Source organism: Camelus bactrianus, chromosome 5 (genome assembly GCF_048773025.1).
Source record: "Camelus bactrianus isolate YW-2024 breed Bactrian camel chromosome 5, ASM4877302v1, whole genome shotgun sequence".
NCBI classification, from domain to species: Eukaryota; Metazoa; Chordata; class Mammalia; order Artiodactyla; family Camelidae; genus Camelus; species Camelus bactrianus.
In genome coordinates this window covers 78,336,161-78,360,048 of record NC_133543.1, presented here as the reverse complement: position 1 = coordinate 78,360,048, position 23,888 = coordinate 78,336,161, and the positions used below count along the sequence as shown (strand labels likewise).

At 35.1% G+C, this 23,888-nt stretch overlaps 1 long non-coding RNA gene across 2 annotated transcripts; it reads right to left on the bottom strand.

The window, feature by feature from the left end:
* Positions 1-528: 528 nt before the first annotated feature.
* On the bottom strand, positions 529-23,832 carry LOC123613339 (uncharacterized). Of its 2 annotated transcripts, none has more exons than XR_012507133.1 (3): positions 23,276-23,832; positions 5,753-13,615; positions 529-5,264 (listed from the first exon to the last, which is right to left on the bottom strand). It is a non-coding gene; the product is annotated as an uncharacterized LOC123613339 (long non-coding RNA). The 2 variants fall into 2 exon arrangements; XR_006720714.2 differs by having other exon boundaries at positions 529-5,889; positions 13,293-13,615.
* Positions 23,833-23,888: the final 56 nt, after the last annotated feature.

The following is a 23,888-nucleotide window of genomic DNA, read 5'->3' as shown; positions in this document are numbered from 1 at the left end:
GCTATCATGAATAATGCTGGTATGAACAAAGGTGTACTCTAATAGGTTTTTAAATGGGAGTTGGCCTTGCTACTTTTACAGGTAGTTTAGAGAGACCTCAATTATACTATAAAATACTTGGTTGCCTAAGTTATGATACACAGCATATGCATGTATCATGTTAATTTTTGTTAATTGTGATATTTTCTACTCTTGCCTTAATCCTCATTGTTCTCACAGAGTGAAACGTTTGATATTTTTTCCTGTATTTTCTAATAATAAATTAGACATTCTCCCCACATGATTGAATTTCTAAATTTTAATTAAGTCTTTTAAGTTGAGACTTAAATTTCAGCTCGTTGAAGAAGGGTAATATTTTATTTATTTGAATAACAAAGCTAATATAAAACTCCAGGGTGATTTTTTTTCTTGGTAGATTTCTTATTTATAAATACAAACTTGGGAAGTCACTAAATAAATGAGATAGGAATTCTTAATAAGCTGTTGGGGTAAATGGAATGTGGCAAAATAGAATCATAAGAAAGGATATTCAAAAGAAGATAAGGAAAGTTTAATGGAACAAAGAGCAATGGGACAAAAATAGCAAAATGGTAGATTTAAACTTAATCATATCAATAATTACATCAGGTGTAAGTGGTCTAAAGTTTAATTACAAGACAGATTGTCAGCCTGGGCAAAACAGCAATACCCAACTATATGCTGTTTACAAGGAAACACTTTAAAGACACAAGGTAGCAGGGTAGGATATAACTCGCTGTTAGAGTGCATATTTAGCACGCATAAATTCCTGCATTCAATCCCCAGTACTGCCTCTAAAAATAAATAAACCAAATTACTGACCCCTTAAAGAAAGACACAGGATAAATGTAAAAGAAAGGAAATAGATTATGCTGTGCAAACACTAATTAATTCAGTTGTAAGGAATATCAGAAAAAAAAGATTTTATAATAAAGAATATTATAAAGAGGGATATTTTATGATAATAAAGGGGTTGATTCATTAAGAAAATAAGAAAGTTTATGTATGCACAGAACTTCAAAATATGTAAAGCAAAACCAAATAGAACTAAAAGAAATAATAAATCTGCAATTATAGTGGGAAATCTCAACATTCTTTCTCAGTAATTGATTTAACAAGTAGATAGATTAGTAAGGCTTTAGAAGACTTGGACAACACTATCTACTATCTTGATATAATATTTGTAGACTGCTCCACCCCAAAATAGTAGAACATTCTTTTCAAGGACACGGGAATATTTACCACAACAGACTATATTCTGGGCCATAAAACAATATAAGAGAATTGAAACCACAAAAAGTAAAGTTTTATTTGTATCTTAATTTGAAAATTATTGCCTGAATTCCTTAGGAGCTGCAAAGCATACAAACCACTGTCATTTCAACTGTTGCAATTACTTGGACTAGGACAAATTAAATGTGATACTTCTTCTTAAAACGTATGATCAAAGTACATTCGGAAATGCTAATTATGTGTCTACTGGCCTCATGATTAAGCAATGTAGATGATTATTAAAAGTATTATTAGCCCCAATTTGTATGTTGGCCAAGTCCATAGTAAAGTAACAAAACCTAAGGAGGCGTAGCTAGCAAGTTCTAGAGTTAGATTTTGAATCCATATCAGACTACACAGCCCATGGTAACCACTATATTACATTACCTATCATGTTGTATCTGGTAAGTAGTATAGATGCCATAAAATTACCCTTTTGGATTTTTTCTCAGAGCTACTTTCTAATTATGCTTGAAGAAAACAGTAGGGATTTTTAAAAATCTAAAGTATGGCATGTAATATTTTGTGAAAAAGAAAATGAATGCAGTCATTTTACTGTATACTTGTACTTTGAAGGGAACTCTTGTTTTGATACACCTAATGAAACAGATTCAGACTTTTTTTAAGTAACATGAGGATTTTGGGGGGACAAGTTGGCATGGAAAATGTGTACAAAGACAAAAATATGGAAAGAATAGGAATTTACCCATGTGGACAGTTAATATGATGGAAGAAACAGAAGAAAATAAAAAAGGAAAAGAAGAGGTTGCAGGATATGGACATGATGGAAGCAACAGAGACAAGGAGAACTTATACAATAGGTTGTATTTAAAATCATCCACTTGCTGCTTCAATCAAACAGAGACCTTAATGATACTGTGGAAAGGAAGATACATTATATTGGTTTTTAACACAGTCAGTCCACATATTAACATAGATTTGTTTAACTTTGGAGAGAGGGACATTGGCAAGGTCTGCTTGATTAGAGATTAGATAGAACTATTCCAGTAGAAATAAACTGAGTCTTATCCTTCATCCTTCTCTCTCTCTTCTCTATTACTGATTACGTTTGCCATTTTTCTTTTTAAAAACTCAGGTGAATAGAAAAAAATCAGAAAATAGACTCATTCTCTGACATGAGAGTCCCCCAAATGGAATACACACAACTCAGGGGATGTGCAAGACCATGCATTGGTGTGAGAAGAGAAAATGTTTAAACTTGTATTTAATAAAAATGAATTCAATATTGCTAATGTTTAATGTATAGATAAACAGTGGAGTTTTCCCTTATTTGGTGGATACCAAGTGATCACGTAGAATTTTTGGTAACTAAGGTATGCTGAAGGGGAAGTGGGAGTTCTACCCTCCAAAGGGAAGAACAAAGGGGCTTTTCAGCAAACTGTTCCAGGTTGTACTTTATATTTGCTCGGTTCCTAGAATTCATTATCTACTAGTTTTAACTAAATTCACCTTCATGCAGTAGATAAATGCCTTGAAAAGATTTTTACAAAAAGACTGCTGACTGAAGCCAATACTGATATGTAGGAGCAAGCAAACAAGAAGAAAATAACAGTTATGAACTCTTTGTCAGCAACATTACCAGGTAAATACAATGATCTAATCATGAAAAGTCAACCCCAAAAAAAGAAAATCAAAATATGTACTTGAACCCACTATCAGTACAATGGCCCTTGCCCTAAGAGTATTAATCTGATATACTAATGACAGTATGTATCATGATTAGCGAAACATTAAAAAATATGTCTAATCTTTGAGGAGAGGGTATTGTTCAGTGTAATAGTGACAGTGTGTGCTTAGCATGCACAATGTCCTGGGTTCAATTCCCAGTACCTTCACTATAAAAAAAAAAAAAGTTTAATCTTTGTATTACCCTTAATTCCTGTATTTGTGTATTCTTAACATACAAAGATAATATTTACATATTACATATAAAATGTTAAGACAAGGATTGGTATTTAATGTAATTCTCAGAATTCAGCTGTTATTAAAAAAATAGCATTCAAAGGACTCATCAGATTTTGAGTGTTGTGTTTTTTTTAATGTATAGTTTACTATATAAAACTCAGGTAGTTTAGCAACGAAAATTAGTTATTTCATGATGGCCTCTCTCTCAATTGGCAACATGAGTTTCAAAATGTGATATAATCCTCATGGGTCTTCAGAATCTCTATAGTTTCAAGGTATTCAAATTAAACAGCTATGTTTGAGAGTGGAGTCCGGATTTACCTCAATACCAGTTTGCAGAGGGAAATGGGGTTTTTCTTTTTTGCTTTTGTTTTTATTTTTGTTTTGGGTCAGAAAATCAGTTCAGGAACTTTGAAACTAGACCACCCAATGGAAATTGCATTGCCTGCCAATGATTCTATCAGAAAAGATCTACTGTAAAGAGTTTTACTTTAATTTTACATATTATGTTATATATAAAATATATATCATATTTATATTATACAGTATAATATCATACAGTATAAATATTAAACATATAATAAGCTATTCAAAATGCTAACTCATACGAAGATTAAATTGTTAAATGCCATATAATGAATTAAATTGAATCACCTTTCATACACAAACCGCTTAAAACACGGCTTTAGTTGTTAAAAAAAAAAAAAAAGACAAAATCCCTTGTCTCAAGGTCCATATATTTTTCTGCTGAATCACACGTGCGGAAAAAAAAAAAAAAAGCTCTTTTGAAATGTGGCCCCAAGTTGCAAAACTAAGTGAAAAGAATTTTGATTGTTGCTAAAGACTTAAGTTTCTGGAAATCTATTACAAAATAAGAACATTACATACACTTAAGACAAATCAGAAGGTTGTGTGTCATTTGGAAAAGTCATATATTTTCATTTTGTGTTTTAATACTGAAAGAATAATTCTTAATACTGTTCCAAACAGTGTTCTGCAAAGCAAATTATGGCTAAAAAGAAATATATTGCTTTTAGATTTTTACCAGGTATAGTATATGTAAATTATTAATTAAACCTCATTATAAATAAAGCATTTAGTACCCCCTGCAAATATTCCACCTGCTTTAATTTTAACTACTCAGTACCCAAGCTGAATTTGGAAATTATAACAGCATTTTACTTATATTTTCCTGTTAATTTGGTGATTAATCAAACATCTTTCTAAATGTACTTATTTTGTATACATTCGTCAAACATTTTTATCTTATTGTAGAAGAAAAAAGAGATTTCAAAAAAAACCCTTTGCATTATATATTTAAATGAATTACACGATTATGTGAACATTTTGTGATTATAGCTCTTCTTGTGCTATTTCTGATATATTTTATTTCATTTATTCTCTTGCTACAAAATTTCTGTGGGGAATACTAACTGTTCAGGGACATAGTACCGAAGGCCAAATTGTGGTTCACAGTAACCATAGCAATTACTGTCCTAAAAATAAAGAGTCCTTGTATCAGCACAGATGGAATCATCTTAGCGAGGAAGAATCAGGTTCACATGCAGCGGTACCACCTGCACCTGGGAATCCCATGTGATAGTAACACAGTCCAAGAGCATGAGGGTTTAGTACAGATATAAAGACTTAAAATTAGACCTTACATTTACACCAAACTTTCCAGTGAAATACAATTAAAAACTAAATCTATATCTGTAGATGCTAAATAAGTTCCAGCAAGGAAACATGTCACAATTCCTATATTCAACAATACAGGGATTAAACTCAAGGTATTAATTTCTTAATTCATGGCCTATAAATACTTCCTTGTATTTGGCCTCAGTTTATCAGCAATTCTAATAAATCAATTTCTGTATTTATAAGTAAATGAAAGAAATTTTTTTACAGCCTTAAACCCTAAATATATTTCTATTATTGCACTTGTCATAACGCATTGTAATTATTCATTTACTTGTCTGACCCCCTCATTAAACCACAGCCTCCTTGAAGTCAGGGACTGTACCTGTGTACTGGTGTTTAGGCAGTATCTGTTGAATGAATGAATCCATAATTAGAGACCTAAATATACAAGTGAGGTAATAGAGATTATCTGTCACAGACTAACATCTCATCTATGAATCTACAAAGGGTTAGTGAGAATAAAGGACTGGGGAGGCTCACGTATTTTCCAATGTCTAAGAGGCTTGATGGGTTCCAATCGCTTATCAGAAAGCTGACATCATTACAAAAGGCCTGTGATGGTGACCTGGGCACATAGTCCAGGATTGGAGGGCACTTCTCCAATCCCATGGAAAGGCCTATACCTTCTGAAACATGCCATGTAAGCTTCCCCTACTCGCTGATGAGTTGGTGATAAGAGTACTAACCACTAGAGGTCAAGACCAAAGCTACCAATTACTCTACGGCCATTGCATACAATACAATTGTATTTCTCATTTAATACATTGGTCATTGTTTTGTTTTGCCAAAATTACAAGGAACAGAACCCCACATGCAAATAATGTGGCATGCTTACCCAGTCTTCCTCCAAGGTCCAAGACAAGTAGCTTCATGGAGTTACAACTAGAAAGGAGGCAGTTTTCTCAGCTCCTTTTCTTCCAATTCTGTTCATTCACTTTAATATTTAGTGAGCATCTCTTGTGTACCAGGGATCTTCATGGCAAAAAGGATTACATCAATGAACAAAACAGACAAGTTTCTCTTCTCTTGGCACTTACATACTGGTGCAGTGTTACTATTACCAGTACTGGGTCTTTTCTCTACATGTCAGGCATCAAAGACATTTTGTCCACATATAGTATATTTTGCCAAACATTTTTTTCCCTAAGAACATAAATCTGAAATTGTAGTTTGAATCAGTGAGACTTGACTCTTAAAAAAATTTTTTTTTACTTTTTAGTTAATATATTTTTAATTTTTTTAAATTTATTTATTTATTTATTTATTTTAATGGAGGTGCTGGGGATTGAACTCAGGACCTTGTGCATGCTAAGCTCGCACTCTACCACTGAGCTGTACCCTTTCTGCTAAGGCTTGATTCTTGGTAATGATGTTTCCCTCCTATAAATTGCTCAGAATTTTGTACCTTCCTAGTAAAACATATCTTGTTTTATCTTGTAACTCAGGTATTTATATACTTGCTTTATTATTCTCTAGCAGGTTATAAATTCTTGAAAATCTTGCCTTCTTTATTCTTTTGTCTCCTACACAGTGCTGAGATGTGTAGTGGGTTTGCATGCAGCCTGGGTTAACTGAAAGGTGGCCTGAATGTGTAAATGATAAAGTGGGGCTGATCTCATCTTGTAGATTAACAGGAAGCATTTTTTTTCTGTGCCCTGTCCCATGGTCTCCATAGGTCACAGGGGACACCAAGACACTGAGATCTGTTTGCTAAGCAATGAACCATGGAGATTTAGCTGCAGCATGACAAGGGTTCCAAAGCTCAACATTCAACAACTGGTTGAAGCCCCAGGCTATTTTCTCTGATTTCCTACATTCCTTTTCACTCCGTCTTATTTACTGGAAACTAATTCCTGCCACAAATAAGTCCTTTTCTTCAAGCCCTCAGCACAGCGCTTATAATTAGTTTACAATTTATCTCATTCTACTTTGTTTGACTTTTGTCTTGCTTCTAGATTGTGAACTGAGACTAAGACTGGGTATTTTCATCTTTATTTTCTCATTACTTCCCCGTCATCTTACTGTGGGTACAGATGTTCACAAAAGTAAAGCTATGTTCCAAAACTGATTTGGTCTTAGCCTCCCCTGGGACAACCAAAATTGCACCACCCATTCTGGTTTATCTTAAGGTTGAAGACAAGCCACATATGTCTATATGGACATGTAAGCATTGTTTACACAGCAGAAGTGTGTCCAAGTGTTTTTAACAAAGAGCAAGATGATTAGAAATCCATGCATATAGAAGGCTAGCTTTTTATTTTTTATTTTTTTGGAGGGGGGAGGTAAATTAGGTTTATTTATTTATTTGTGTTTGGAGGAGGTACTGGAGATTGAACCCAGGACCTCATACATGCTAAGTATGTTCTCTACCACTTGAGCTATACCCTCCCCGCCAGAAGGCTAACTTTTTAATGACAACTGTAGAAGCCAGCAATTCTAAAAAATCAGTTTTTTCAGCAGTACAAAAGGTATCCAAAAACACTTTCTTCAACTTTATTTACAAAAAGTGCCCATTGCAGAGTTATTATTTGTGCCAATAGCACTAGCAGTTATTGCTCAGTTGTGATTGAGGCAGCAAGCACACAGGTACTTCTCACAAGGCATATTTGATGTGAGGACAGATTCAATTCAGGCTTCAAATTTATACACCAAATGCTATTGAAATTCTCAACTTTCAAATTGATGAAACTTTCCTAGCACCCAGGTGGATCTCAACATTGTCTGCCTAGACTTTGGCCACATGGTTAGAAAGATTATTTCTGGAATTTTAAAAAATTGAGGTGTAATTGATGTATAACATTGTATTTGTTTTAGGCGTACAACATAATGATTTGGTGTATGTATACATTACAAAATGATCACCAGAATAAGTTTAGTTAACATCCATCATTTCACATACTTACAATTTTTTTCTCTTGCGATGAGAACTTTTAAGACTTACTCCCTTAAAATTTTCTGGAAATTTTTCACAGAAAAGCTGGTAGAAATGGTGGATGGCCTATCTGGTACAGGTCTAAGGGCTAGGGGAGAGGACATTTACCAAATCAGGTCCAGAGAGAGTGCTGAAAGCCAGAGGCAGAAAATCCTGTCCAAATGGATTGTGCAACAGAAAAGGATGTGGGGATAGTTTAAAATGCAAGGAGATCATCAAGCCAGGCAGGCAAAGAAAACAAATGGAACAATTCTGGACAGTAAATGACAGGCCATCTAAATAAAAGCTGGTGACAGCTGATACTGCCTGAGGCTGGATCTCACATTTTAGGGCTGATCAGATTCATTTAAAGAGTCTGGAATGGAGCAGACACTAAACTTCATACTCTGGGAAAGTTCCAGGGATGCTGTGTCTGTAGTTCAGTCAGTTCCTTCCAAAAGGAAGGTTATGGGACAGACTGGATGGCCATTCATTTTATATCACTGGTTTAAAGCAATTTATCACGCTATTTGGTGTCATTTTATTCATATTTCTTGTACTTGGGGTTCATTGAGTTTCTCTGATCTATGGTTTTATAGCTTTTATCTAATTTGAAGTTTTCAGTCATTGTTTCTTCAAGTAGTTTTTCCTGTCCCACACACCCTTCTTCAGGAACTCCAATAACATATAGCTTAAAGTGATACTACAGCTTCCCTCATACTGGATTTTCTTTTCTATTTGCGTTTTATTTTAAATAGTTTCTATTGCTGTGCCTTCACACTCACTAATCTTTTCTTCTTCAGTGTCTCATCTGCTGCTCACCTCATGCAATATATTTTTCACCTTAGACAATGTAGTTTGCATCTAGAATTTTAATGTCTTTTTGTATCTTCCCTATCTTGACTTAACATGCTCAGTCTTTCCTGTCTTCTTAAACATATGGAATAGTATCTGTTTTAATATCCCTGTCTACTAACTCTATGATCTGTGGCATTTCTGAGCCTGATTCTATTGACTGACTGTTGCCCTCATTATGGGTTGTATTTTCCTGGTTCTTTTTCTTTTTTGTAATTTAAAAAAATTTACTTTCTTTTTTAATTTACTTACCTTTTTTTTAAACACTTTTAAAAATTCTTTTTTGTAATTTTGAATCGAATGCCAGACACTGTAAACTTTACCTTGTTGGGTGCTGGATATTTGTGTATTCTTATAAATATTTGTGAGCTTTGTTCTGGAAATGCAGTTAAATGATTTATAAACAGTCAAATCTTTTTGAGGCTTGTTCTTTGGCTTCATTATATGAGACTAGAGTCACCTTTAGTCCAGGGCTAATTTTCCCCCAGTACTCAATGAGCGAAGAATTTTAAGATTTTCCACTCTGTCTGGCATAAACTTGAACTATTCTTGTCCCTGTATGAGCTTTGAGAATTTTTTCCTCTGCTCTCTTCAGGAAGTTCTTTCCCAGACTTGGATGGTTTCCTTCCTCATATTCACTGATTAGTATTCAGCTGCTCAGTTTCCTAGAGCAGTCACTCTGTCCGAGTCTCTCACCTCTGGACTTTGCCCTGTGAACTCTAGTCACTGTAGTCTGCCTGGACTCTGTCTCTGCAATTTAAAAAGATTAGCAGGCTCTGCCTAAATTCTCCCTCCCTGGGTCCTGACATGGAAACTCTTTCCAGGCAGCAAACTGGGGGAGTCATAGGGTGCACCTCTCTCAAGGATCACTATCCCATACTGCTTGATGTCCAATGTCTGAAAACTGTTGTTTTATACATTTTGTCAATCTGATCTTGCAGTTGTTTGGGGCAGGAGGGTACGCCAGGCCTTGCTACTGCATTTTGCTGAACAGCTTATAAAGTTAACAGAACCACCAGCAGTTGCATGGACTATATCTGGGCTCCTCCACATCCCATGATTTACATAGCATTACCTTTGCAAAGAATAAAGCAGTCCTAGAAACTCTATTCATTCATTCATTAAATATTTAAACACTGTGGTAGAGATGGCTAGCTGTCCACTACAGTCTGCCTCCTTTCTGTATTATGAAATTACCCTTAGGAAGCGGCTGTCAGGCCAGGGACTGGTTTTCCAGATATTCTGCCCCCCACCACCCATCCCCACCTCCTTGTTTCTCAGTGTGGTCATTTGTTTAGTTTTCACCAATGAAATGTGAGTGGAAATGAGATGTGTCATTTTTCAGACAAGGATTTTTAGGAAGCAGATATGTTTCTTCACATTCTTTCCCCCTTTGCTGATGAAATGCTGAGGATAACAAGTCCCCCGGGAATGGTGAAACCAAAACATGAAAGGAGTCTCAGTCCCTAAAATCACTTCATAGAAGGAAGCTGTCTGCCAGAAACACCTGCATTGATCAGCTAGGTGATGACAAAATAAACTTCTATTGTGCTAAACTACTGCTATTTGGGAGTTACTTTTTAAGGCAGTGAATGTTACCCAACTAGTACAGGAACCTATTGTGTGCCAGGCATCGTGCTAAGTGCTGGATATTCAATGAGAAACCAAATAGTAATAATCCTTGGTCCATGGATCTTAAAGTTTAGTCAAGAAAGACAAAGATAAACAAGCAAAGAGACAGATGTACACGGTCACACCCTGCAAAGCACCCCACCCTGTTCACATCTTTCCAGTAGAATGCATCTTGCTTTTTAATACCAAAACTTCAGAGAATATATTTTCCCCTTCATACAGTGTTTTTTTTTTACATTTATATCTTCTCCAAAGTCACTACAACATTTTAAAACAAAATGATATAAATGGTAAAAAATCTTGCATTGCATTCTGAATACAATTGATCGAATATCAGAATCATATACAGATATTTTTCCAACTTTTTGTTTTCAAACATGAAAACCAGAAAAGTTTAAAGAATACAGACATATCCTTTACCTAGAGTCACCAATTAAGAACATTTAGCCACATTTGTTTCCTGTCTCTCTCTAGACATGCAGACATACAAACATAGACACACACACATACACAAACTGCTAAGCCATGTGAAAGTAACTTGTAAGCATTGTGATACTTTACCCCTAAATATTTCAGTATTTATCTCCTGTGAACAAGGGAATTCTTCTACATGATCAAAATACCACTATTACACTTAGAAATTGAACACAAATGCACAATATTATCTAATACGCAGTCTAGGCTAAAATCCTCTCATCTGTCTGTAGCTGATTTTTATTAACTTATTTACCATCCCTTTATCTCCAAAATAGATCTTCCTTCTCCTACCCCCTACTAGGTATAAGTCCTCTCCAGAACAAAACCAATCCCAACTTGATCAACAGGTTCAATGGAATCCCAACCAAAGTACCAGAAAATTATTTTATGAATATAAGCTAACTGATTCTAAAGTTCATATGAAGAGGCAAAAGGCTGAGAATAGTCAACATAATAATGAAAAAGAACAAAATCAGGGGACTGATGCTACTTGACCTCAAGATTTACTATAAAGTTCCAGTAATCAAGACAATGTGGTATTGGCAAAAAAGAATACAAATAGATCAATGGAACAGAGTAGAGAGCCCAGAAACAGAGCCCCGTAAATATAGTCAGCTAATCTTCAACAAGGGAACAAAGATAATACAATGGAGCAAAAATAGTCTCTTTAACAGACGGTGCTGAAACAACTGGACACACTCATGCCAAATATTAATTAGACACAGACCTTACATTTTTCACAAAAAATTAACTCAAACTGGATCACAGACTTAAATGTAAAATACAAAACTATAAAACCCCTGGAAGATAAAATCAGAGAAAATTTAAGTGAACTTGGATTTGGCGATCACTTTTTAGACACAACAGTAAAGGCACATCTATGAGAGAAATAATTGATAAGCTGGACTTCGTTAAAATTAAACACTTCTGCTCAATGAAAGACAGTATCAAGAGAATGAGAAGAGAAGCCTAGGAGAAAATATTTACCAAAGGCATGTCTGATAAAGAACTGTTATTCAAAATATAAAAAGAAAACTTAAAATCTAACAGCAAGAATATAAACAATCTGATTTTTAAAAGAGCCAAAGATGGGGGAAAAGGGCCTAAAATCTTAGCAGACATCTCACCAAAGAAGACATACAGATGCCAAATAAGCATATGAAAAAATGCTCCACATCACATATTGGGGGAAATGCAAATTAAAACAACAGTGAGATACCACTACACACCTATAAGAGTGGCCAAAATCTAGAACACCGACAACTCCAAATGCTGGTGAGGAGGTGGAGAAATAGTAATTCTCATATGTTGCTGGTGAAAATGCAGAATGGTACTGACACCCTGAAAGATAGTTTGCCGGTTTCTTACAAAACTAACCATACCCTTGCTATACCATCCAGCAATTGTGCTCCTTGGTATTTACCCAAAGGAGTTGAAAACTATGTCCATGCAAAAACCTACACAGAAATTTTTATAGCAGCTTTCATAATTGCCAAAACTTGGAAGCAACCAAGATACCCTTCAGTAGGTGAATGGATAAACTGTGGTACATCCAGATAATGGAATATTATTCAGTGCTAAAAAGAAATGAGGTATCAAACCATGAAAAGACATGGAGGAACCTTAAATACATATAACTGAGTGAAAGAAGCCAATCTGAAAATTACATACTATATGATTCCAACTATGTGACATTCTTAGATACAATACAAAGACAATACAATAGACTAATGGTAGCGGTATCTCTGTACAGGTGGGAGCAGGTGGCATTTCTGTTCTCAACACGGCCGCCTCTTAGGTTAACAGCAGGCAATGGCAATAAGTATAAATAAAGTATAACCTTTAAAAATTTGTGAATCACTGTATTGTATACCTGTAACATACAATATTGTTCATCAACTATACTTCAATTTTAGAAATATGATATTGTAAAATAAATACATAAATAAAATTTTAAATGGTTAAAAAGAAAAACAAACCACAAAAACCCAGCAGGCAATGGCATCTCCTATGGCCTGGGCTCTAGAGTTAGACTCCTTGCTTGTGAACACTAGCTTCGCTAATTATTACTTGTATGACTTTAAACTCTGGTTACTTAATTATTTAGCCTCTCTAACCCTCAGTTTCTCCATTAGTAAAATGGGGACAATGGTCGCCACCAGAGATGACATGAGTTGATGCATATAAAAAGCATATTAATATGCCCAGAATAAAATAATAGCTACTGGTTATGCATGCCTACTTTCAAACGATGGCTCCCCTTGTCAATGTCTCTTTGTAGGCCCCAGGAGGGGACATGTGCATGACAGATGCTCCCCTGGAGGCTGTGCCCTGAGCTGTGGGGGAATAACCCTATCTCTAACTTCAGTTTAGGCACTGAAGCAGCATGTATTTTTTGGTGTCTGCCTTCTTGCACTTAGCACAATGTTTTCTTCCTTAAAATTTCATTATCAAATGTTTAATCACAAGGAAAGGAAAATCAATCTACTAGAGCACTTACTTCGTGTTGGGAAAATGTTCCTCACTGTGAAGCAACAGCAGGAAGGTAGCTGATGGCGAGTAAGGAACAGCAGCAGGACGACACAGAAATGACACATCTATCCCTGGGCTCAGCCTCCACCTGTGCCAGCATCTTCCTCCAGGCCTGGGACATGGCTGAGCCAGCTGGAGGCCTTTGGACTCCCATGATTTTTCTCTCCTCTGACCTTGACTGTCTCTCTGTCACACTCTGTCCTCAACACATTTCTTCAGTGCTTCATCAAAGCAGACAACAGATAGACAGAACTCCAACAGTCCATGGAGGAAATCAGATGGACATCAAAACTAGAAAAACACAGTAGAGAGACATATGATCATTAAAACAAAAGACAAATCCTGGTTGACAAAAAGAGGGTCAGTGACAGAAATAATAGTTAGGGGCAAAGAAAGGAAAGTAGATCTATAAAGAGACTGAGAAGGAAAGATCAAAGAGGTGGGAGGTAAATCTGGAGAGAGTTGGATCCTAGAAGCAAAGGAAGAAAGGATTTCAATGTGGAGGACAGGTAATGAGTGTCCAACTAAGGAGCAGTGTGCCCACTGGATTAGAAAACCTCATCAATCTTCTTTCCACTTTGGAAGCTCTCACAACCAGGCCTTCTCTGCAGGGAGGAGATTAGAAGAGTGCTCTCTGCTAAATCTGACCAATTTGAAAGGAAAAATTTTATTTTATTTTATTTTATTTTATTTATCTTATTTTATTTGAAAATACTGACAATGGAGGTACCCAAAGGACATAGCTCAGCGAGAGATCATCCACTGAGATGCTCAGAACGGATCTCATCTACTTAGGAGCTCAGTGCTTCCAATTCACTTGTGTTTGCCTGTTTGTTTTAAAATCAATTTCTTCAATGTATAGTGTTCATAAATAAATGCATTCATTTAAGTGTTCAGTCCAGTGATTTTTGATAAATGTATACTCCAATGTAACTATCATACAATCAATGAAGTAGAATATTTCCATTACCCCAAAAGTTTCCTCATGCATTTTTATAATCAACACTTCTCCCAGGCAACCACTGATGCACTTTCTGTCACCATAGCTTTGTTTTGTCTGTCCTAGAATTCTTTATAAACCATGCAGTATGTATTGTTTTATGTATCTGGATTCTTTCACTCACACAAGCCTTTTCACTTCCCAAGCCTTTTGTTATACAAATGTTTAATCATAAAGCAAAGCTCAAAGAATTTTATAGTGAACACTCATATACCTACTACTAGACTATACCATTATAACTTGCTTTAACATACCCATTTATCAATTTGTCAATCCATCTTATTTTTGGTGTATTTTAAAGACGTCAACACATTTTCCCTAAATACTTCAGCACGTATATAGGGCATAATTATCCATGTTGTTGCATGAATCAGTTGTTTCTTCCTTTTTACTGCTGACTACTACTCCATTCTACGGATATACTTCAAATGGTTTATACATTTACCTGTTGATGAATATTTAAGTTCTTCCAAGTTTGGGAATTATTAGCAAAGCTGCTATGACTATTCATATGCATGCCTTCGTATAAATATATGCTTTTATTTCTCTTGAGTAATACTTAGGAGTGCTTTTGTTGGGTTATATGCTAAGTGTACTTTATAACAAATAGCCAAACTGTTTTCCAAGTTGTACTATGTTACATTTCTGCCAGCAATGTATTAAAGCATCTCACTGATTCTTTGTATTGTGAGCCATTTTGATTTTAGCCATACCTGTAGGCTTTTAATTTTCATTTCCCTGAATAACAAATGACTGAACAGCTTTTCACATACTTATTGGTCATTGTGTATCCTACTTGTAAAGTGTCTGTTTAAGTCTTTTGCCCATTTTAAAAATGGGTGATTTGTTTCATTATTCAGAGTAAGAATTCCCCATATATTCAAGTGTTATATCCATTGAGAGATATATATTAGAAATATTTCCCCCTAGTCTATGGTTTACCTCTTCATTTTCTTGATGAAGGCTTTTTAAAGAACAGATTTAAAAATTTTGATGGATACCAATTTATAAATGTTTTCTTTTATGGTTAGTGCTTTTTTTTGTTGTAAGAAATCTCTGCATACTTCAAAGTTCCAAAGATTTTCTTCTGTGTATTCTTCTAAGAATTTTATAGTACACAGCAATGAAAATCAAATAACAATATTGACATACAAAACAATGAATCTCAATGAACACAATATTGAACATAAAAAGGAAGACACAGAAGAATATGGTTTATTTTCATTCATATAGAGTGCAAAAATAGTTAAAACTAAGCTACACTGTTTACAGATACATATGTAAGTGGTATAAATTATAAAGAAAAGTCAAGAAAATCATTCTCTCTAAACTTAGGAAGGTGATTACCTCTAGGGGGAGGAAGTGGGTTATGATCAGGGAGGGGTACACAAGGGACCTCTGAAATACTTCTATTTTGTGCCTTGGGTGGTAGTTATATGGTAGATTTTATCATTCTTTATTAATGTGTGTTCTTGTGTATCACTCACTTTTATGAATTCTTTTACATTTCACAATTTTTAAAAATTCAAGGAGCCCTAGCTTCATTATAATTCTTAACTCTGGGATTAAAAAAAGAAAAGAGGTGGAGGGTATAGCTCCAGTGGTAGAGCACATGCTTAGCATGCACAAGGTCTTGGGTTCAATCCCCAGTACTTCTTCTAAAAATAAATAAACAAATCTAATTACCTCCCCCACAAAAACAAAAACAAACAAAAAAGAAGAGAAAAGAAAACCTCATTAAAAGGGTTTGGAAATACAGGAAATGTCTCAAAAAGTAGAGATCAAAGACAAAGAAAAAAGGAGAAAATAGGAGAAAAAATACAGAGCAAGTCAAGGAGGGCCAATATAGGAAGAAAGGAAGAAAGACAGACAAATAGAGAAAATGGGTGGGACAAATCACCAACTATATACTTAAAGAAAGTCTCCTGGAACTGATGGCTGTACTTTCAAACTGAAGACTCTGAATGCCCAGTACAGTGAATGAAAATTGTGGATGTACAGCATATACTGTGAAATTTCAGAATACTGAAATCAAAGAAAAGATGCTACACTCTTCTTATGTTAGTCAGGGTTCTTCAGAGAAATAGAACCAAGGAAGAGATATAAAGAGATATCAAGAAAAAGGTTTGTTATGAGAGGATGGCTCATTTGAGTATGGAGGCTAAATCCCACAATCTGCCAGCTAGAGACCCAGGAAAGCCAGTAGTGTAAGTCCTGGTCCAAGTCTGAAGGCTGTGACTATCATTTGCATGATTATAATAGCATAAGTACTAAAATTGATCTAATAAAAATCAAAATATAATCATCTTGGGAATATGGTGACATTAGAAAGGTTGGAGTGTGAATAGCCAAAACTATCTTGAGAAAGAAGAATGGAGTTGAGGGAATCATGGTCCCTGACTTCATACTATACTACAAAGCTACAGTAATCAAAGCAGTATGACACTGGTACAAAAATAGACACACAGATCAATGGAACAGGCTAGAAATCCCAGAAATAAACCCATGCACCTAAGGTCAATTAGTCTACAACAAAGAAGGTAAGATATACAATGGAGAAAACACAGTCTCTTCAATAAGTAGTGCTGGGAAAACTGGACAGCTACATGTAAAAGAATGAAATTAGAACATTATTTAACACTATATACAAAAATAAACTCAAAATGGATTAAAAACTTAAATGTAAGACCAAATACTCTTAAACTCCTAGAGGAAAACACAGGCAGAACATTTTTGACATAAATTGCAGCAATATTTTTTCAATCCTAGAGTTATGAAAATAAAAGCAAAAATAAGCAAGTGGGACCTAATTAAACTTATAAGCTTTTGCACAGCAAAGGAAACCATAAACAAAACAAAAAGCTAACTTACTGAATGGGAGAGAATACGATGAGACTGACAATGGACTAATTTCCAAACAAACAAATTAATACAGCTAAATATTAAAACACCCCAATTGAAACAAACAAACAAACAAACAAACAAAAAACCCAATCAAAACAACCCAAACAACCCACCCCCCCAAATTCTCCAAAGAAGACATAGAGATGGCCAACAGGCACATGAAAAGATGCTCAATGTCACTAACTTTTAGGGAAATGCAAATCAAAATTACAAAAAAGTATCACCTCACACCAATCAGAACAACCATCATTAAACAGTCCAAAAATGACAAATGCTAGAGATAACATGGAGAAAAGGGAACCCTCCTACACTGTTGGTGAGAATGTGGTTGGATCTAGCTATTATGGAAAACACTATGAAGTTTCCTTAAAAAATCTAAAAATAGACTTACCATATGATCCAGCAATCCTACTCCAGGGCATATATCTGGATAAAACTGTAATTTGAAAAAATACATGCACCCCAATGTTCATAGTAGCACTATTTACAATAGCCAAGACATGGAAGCAATCTAAACGTCCATCGACAGATAAATGGATAAAGAAGGTCTGGTATATATACACAATGGAATATCACTCAACCATAAAAAAGAATGAAATAATACCATATGCCAGCAACATGAATAGACCTAGAGATTATCATATTAAGTGAAGTAACTCAGACAAAGACAAATATCATATGATATCATTTATATGTGGAATCCAAAAAAATAAAGATACAAATCAACTTATTCACAAACCAGAAATAGACTCAAAGACATAGAAGACAAACTATACTTACCAGAGGAGAAAGGGGTAGCAGGGGGAATAAGTTAGGAGTTTGGGATTAATGTATACTCATTACTACATATAAAATAGATATACAACATGGACCTACTCTGCAGCACAGGGAACTACAATTCGATATCTTGTAATAATGTATCATTATTCAGATAATTCTTTGAATTAAGATTCAAAAGAATCTGAAAAAGAATGTATATATATTTGTATAACTGAATCACTTTGCTGTACACCTGAAACTAACACAACATTGTAAATCAACTATATGTCAATAAAAATAAAATAAAAAAAAAAAGAAAAGGAAAAAGAAGCCAAGTAATATAAAATGTTAGGATTTCCTTTTCCTCTATGTTAAAAAGATGATTTTAAAACTTTTTTTTCTTTTAAGATATATATCACTGATTTAACAAAAGTATGAAGCGTGGTGATTGTTTCTTCTTTGGACAAATGTTGTTTTAAGGACAAAAGGACAAATGACATTAAAAATACGGCTTTCAAAAAGAAAAAAGTTTGGAGTGAACATCAAGCAGAGTTTATGGAAAAAGAGAGCTATAGTCTTATCTTGTATAATACAAAGTCTATAGGAAATACTCAAACCTAAAAAAAAATCAAGAAGAAACAATATAAGCATGTCATTTAGAAACGCAAATAAAATAATCATCTAAAAGAAGTGAAAACTTGTCTCTGGAGAGGGATTGCTAAAATGCAGGAAAAGCACTTAGCTAAATTCGGCGTTCATTCATGATTTTAAAAAATGTGTTACATCTTTCCTTCCCTTCTTCCCTCCTTATAATCCAGCCCTAAAGCCACTATGTGGGGCAGGGCAAAGTAGGCACGGAAGCAGAGTGGCTGTCTGATGTGAGGTGTAAGAGCTGGGGCAGGTTGGGGGAAGTGTCTATGCTGGTGTAGGAGGGAGAAAGGAGTGGTTATATCAAATGTTTTTAAGCCATTTATATTTCCTCTTCTGGGAACTGTCTATATATTTTCCCACAATATTTCTACTAAATACTTTTCTTTTTGATTGTACAAGTTTATACAAACTGTGTGTGTGTGTGTGTGTGTGTGTGTGTGTGTGTGTGTGTGTGTGTGTGTGTGTGTGTGTGTGTATGCCATTAGCAGAATATTTTCAAGGTCCATCAATGTTATGTCATGTATAAGTATATGTCTACTTAGATTGTCTATTTCTTCTTGAATCAGTTTTGATAGTTTGTGTCTTTCTAGGGATTTGTCCATCTAGGCTACCTAATTTGTTGTCAATTATTCAGTGTTCCTTTATAACACTTTTTATTTCTGTGGGGTCAGTGGTAATGTGTCCTCTTTCATTTATGATTCAAATCTTTTTTTCTCTTGGTCAGTGTAGCAAAAGTTTTGCAATTTTGTTCCCCTTTTTAAAAAATTAGCTTTTGGTTTCATTGATTTTCTCTATTGTTTTTCTATTCTGTATTTTATTTGTTTCCACTTTAATATTTTTTTATTTCCTTCCTTTGGCTGCTTTAGGATGAGTCTACTCTTTTTAACAGTGTTTTAAGGTAGAAGGTTAGGTTATTGATTTGAGATCTTTCTTTCTGCTTAATATAGGCATTTAAAGTTATACATTTCTCTCTAAACACAGCTTTAGCTGCATTTCATAAGTTTTGGTATGTTGTGATTTTCATTTATCTCCAAATATTTTCAGATTTTCCTTTTGATTTCTTTTTTGACTCACTGGTTATTTAGGAGTGTGTTATTTGTTTGTCATGTATTTGTAAGTTTTACCAATTTTCCCTGTTATCAGCTTTTTCTAATTTCATTTTACCGTGGTCAGAAAACATACTTTATATTATTTCTATCCCTTTAAATTTATTGAGGCTTGTTTTATAGCCTAGCAGATGGTATGTCCTGGAGAATGTTCCATGTGCACTTAAATATATATTCAGGTATATTGATTCTGTTGTTGAGTGAAGTGTTCTACAGCTGTCAGTTAGGTCTAGTTGGTTTAAAGTGTTGCTCAAGACTTCAGTTTCCTTATTGTCTGTCTAGCTGTTCTATCCATTATTGAAAGTGGACCATCAAAATTTCCAACTATTATTTTTACATCATCCATTTTTTATTTATATCTTTCAATTTTGCTTTATGTATTTTGGTTCTTTGTTATTAGGCATATTTATTTATGATTATATCTGATGGATTGACATTTTTTTTCTTACAAGATATCCTTCTTTGTCCCTAGTAACAATTTTTGGTTTTAAAGTCTATGTTGTCTGATGTCAATACAGCCACTACAGCTTTCTTGCAGTTGCTATTTACATGATGTCTCTTCCCATATTTTTACTTTCAGTCTGTATCTGTGCATCTAAAATGTGTCTCCTATAGACAATTATAGTTGGATTGTTGATTTTTAGGTTTTTTTTTTTTAATCCAGTCGAACAAACTTTCCTTTTGATTGGATCATTCAATCCATTTTAATTTAATGTTATGATTGATATAGTTGGATTTGCATGTGTCATTTTACTTTTTGTTTTCTATTTGTCTTTTTGTTCCTCTATTTCTTCTTTATTGCTTTCTTTTGCATTAAGGGAATATTTTCTAATGAAGCATCTTAATTTTTTAATGATTTTTCACTATATATTTTTGACTTATTGTTTAGTGCTCTAAGGTTTTCTGTATACATCTTATCAGAAGCAGTTTTGGATTTATATCAGCTAGCTCCAGTTCTATACAGAAATGCTCCTATATACCTCTACTTCTCCCCCAGCCCCACCCTTTGTGGTATTTTGTTATACATATTACATCAGTTAATGTTACACACCCAACAATACACTGTTATTATTATTACTTTACCATCTGTAGTCATTTCCTTATTCCAATACAGCTTTGTTCCCACCCACCTTCTTTGTGTTATTAGCAAAAACATTTCACATATATTAATTTCTATACGTTACAGGCACAGCAATCCATTATATTATTTTATACAATTGCTTTTTAAATCAGTTTAGAGTAGGAAAAATATTTATTTATACTGTCTTTTACAATTATATAATTACTTTTTGTAGGTTTTTTTTGGGGGGGGTTATGAATTTGAATTGCTGTCTAGGGTTATTTGCTTTTAGTCAGAGGAACTTCCTTCAGTATTTCTTATAAGGCAGATTTGCTACCACAAATTTAGTTTTTGTTTATTTGGGAAAGTTTTTCCCCTTATTTCACAAGATTGTTTTGCTGGACATAGGATTCTTGGTTGAAAGTTTTTTCTTCAAGCACTTTATTAAAGATGTTATCTCATTGCCTTCTGGTCTCTCTTGTTTTTGCTGGGAAGGCAGCTATTAATCTTACTGCTAGTTACTTGTAAGTAATGAGTCATTTTTCTCTTGCTGTTTTCAAGCTTTCTTTCTTGTCTTTGACTTTCAGCATTTTGTTCTGTTGTGTCTGTAGATCTCTTTGCATTTATCCTACTTGGAGTTTGTTGAGCTTCCTGGATGCATAGGTAATAGCTTTTCAATAAATTTGGAAAGTTTTTAGCCATTATTTCTTTGAATATTTTTTCTGCTCCTCCTTCACCCTCCTCTCCTTCTGGTATTCCTAATATGCACATGCTGATGTGCTTAATGATATCCTATACTTCTCTGAAGCTCTTTACATTTTTCTCTATTCTCTGGCTTGCATAATCCCTACCCATCTATCTTCAAGTTAGCTTATTCTTTCTTCTGCCAGTTCAAGTCTCCTGTTAACCCCCAATGAAGTTATTTCAGTTACTGTACTTTAACTCCAGAATTTCTATTTGGTTCATTTTTATAATTTCTGAGTCACATCCCTGCTCTAGGGGCTAAAGATCTTTTTATTGATATTTTCTATATGATATGACATTGTTGTACTTTAATCAAGCTTTTCTTTAGTTCTGTGAATATGCTTTTAGTGGTTACTTTGAATTTTTTTTTTTCCTGCTAAACCCAAATATCTGGTTGCTCTTAGAGACAGTTTCTGTTGTCTGCTATTTTTCCAATGTATGAGTCATACTTTCCTGTCTCTTTGCATGCTTCATAATTTTTTGTTGGAAAACAGACATTTTTGATAATATATTGTAGCAACTCCACATAAGTATCTCCTCCCCACTTACTATCACCCCAACTTTGTTATTATTATTTGCTTGTTTATTTATTTAGTGGCTGGCTGGACTACTTTAGTGAAGTTTATCAAGTCCCCTCCACAAGCTCCACCCCTTAAATGTTGTCAAACCCTTCTGACTTGTTATCCTGGCATTACAGTAATTTGGGTAGGGCTCTCTTCCTCTTCTCTGACCATACCCATCTGTTAAATTCCACTAGTTTGCTGGCTGATTGGTGTATTATTTACAAGAATGCTCTGGGGGGTATATTGTTTTTCAAATAAATCCAATCAAATTCTGGCCCCTTTGAAGCAACAGTTTATGAGGTCAAGGTTTAATATTTGTCTTACCCCAGGGGAGCTTCCCCAGAGCTGTCTCGATCTGTGATTCTCTTCTGCAAACCAGCCAGCCTACGATTTAACCCCTATCTTGAATCTCTCAATTGCCTATCACTACAACCTCCAGGTTTTTGAGGGCATCCTTTGTCTTGAATTTCTCCATGTTCTGTTGCAAATGAAATCAGTTTTTTTGGAAGAGATTAAGAGCTATCTGTTTTATGGAAGGACTCAGGCACAATCACTGAGTCAAGGCTTTGGAGCAGGAGGTGGAGCAATGGCAAGCTTCTCTCAGGGTCTTATCCCTTTTCTGGGGCTGAATTCTAGGTCAGGATGAGGTAGCAATCTGAGGTCCTCTTGGTGCTTCTCTTCTGGCTTGAACTGTTACGGAAATGACAGGCCAGTCAAGAAACAAGCACCACTCGGAGGGTTGGAGTACTCAGATGTATTACGCCGGCGGGCTCAGAGGGGCTTCTGCTCCAAAGCTCTGAGCACCTCCAAGACGTGCGCATGAGGTTTTATAGGGTAAAGTACAAGCTTGGGGTATTAGGCCAATAGGCATGGAACAGCTTTAGCAGCATTATCATCACAAAAGTAGAGGTGGGGAAGCAGCAAACCAACATTCCAAAGCCAGATATGTATCTTTGAAAACCCAGCTGGCTAGCAAAAAAACATGAACAGCAAACCAACACTAATTAACCTAGATTTACAAGTTAGTCTAGCAGAACTCAGATAAGTATTCCAATACTTAGACTTGTGAGTTATCTTGTTAGCCCAGCCCAGCTTTTCCTTCACAGAACCACTGCTTCAGGAGCAGGGGAAAGGGTAATTAGGACCCCAGTATTGTCAGCTCACCAGCCCAAGGAAGAGCCTCTGTTCCATGAGGGGAGCTGTTTGAAAGAAAGAATCCTCCATCTATCAGCCACTTCACGCAGGACTTAGCCTCAGTATCAGGTAACAACAGGCAGAATGAGAACTGGTGACATCTGCCCCTCCCTCTGGGAGCCTGGGGAGAGGAGGGCGAGCGTTTCCTGTTTCAAGGCAGAGTGGGGTCTCTGCTTTGCAGAACTAGGAAGGCACAGGGAGAAGAGGTCTTTGTTGAAACACCACAGATTCCTGCATTTCTTACCATTTTTTCCTAGAATAGATACTTCTTTATTTGCTCTTTTCTCTTAGGACTAATTCCGTAGGCTTTAAATTGTTATTGTTTTCTTGTCTTAAAACAATTTTCATCAGTTTCACTAGGAAGTGGGTCAGCAGAGCTCCCATGATGTCAGGTCGGTGGTCAACTTCTCTTGGTATTATTTTTGCAGCTTTCTTGTAAGTTTAAATATATTTCAAGAAAAGTTAAGAAATTTTAAAAAGTCACAAGACACTGAGGAATAAAGCATAAAGCACTTTTACATTTGCTACTTACTGTTTTTCCCTCACATGGTGAAAACCCTAGGGGGTGCTTTCTCATCGAGCT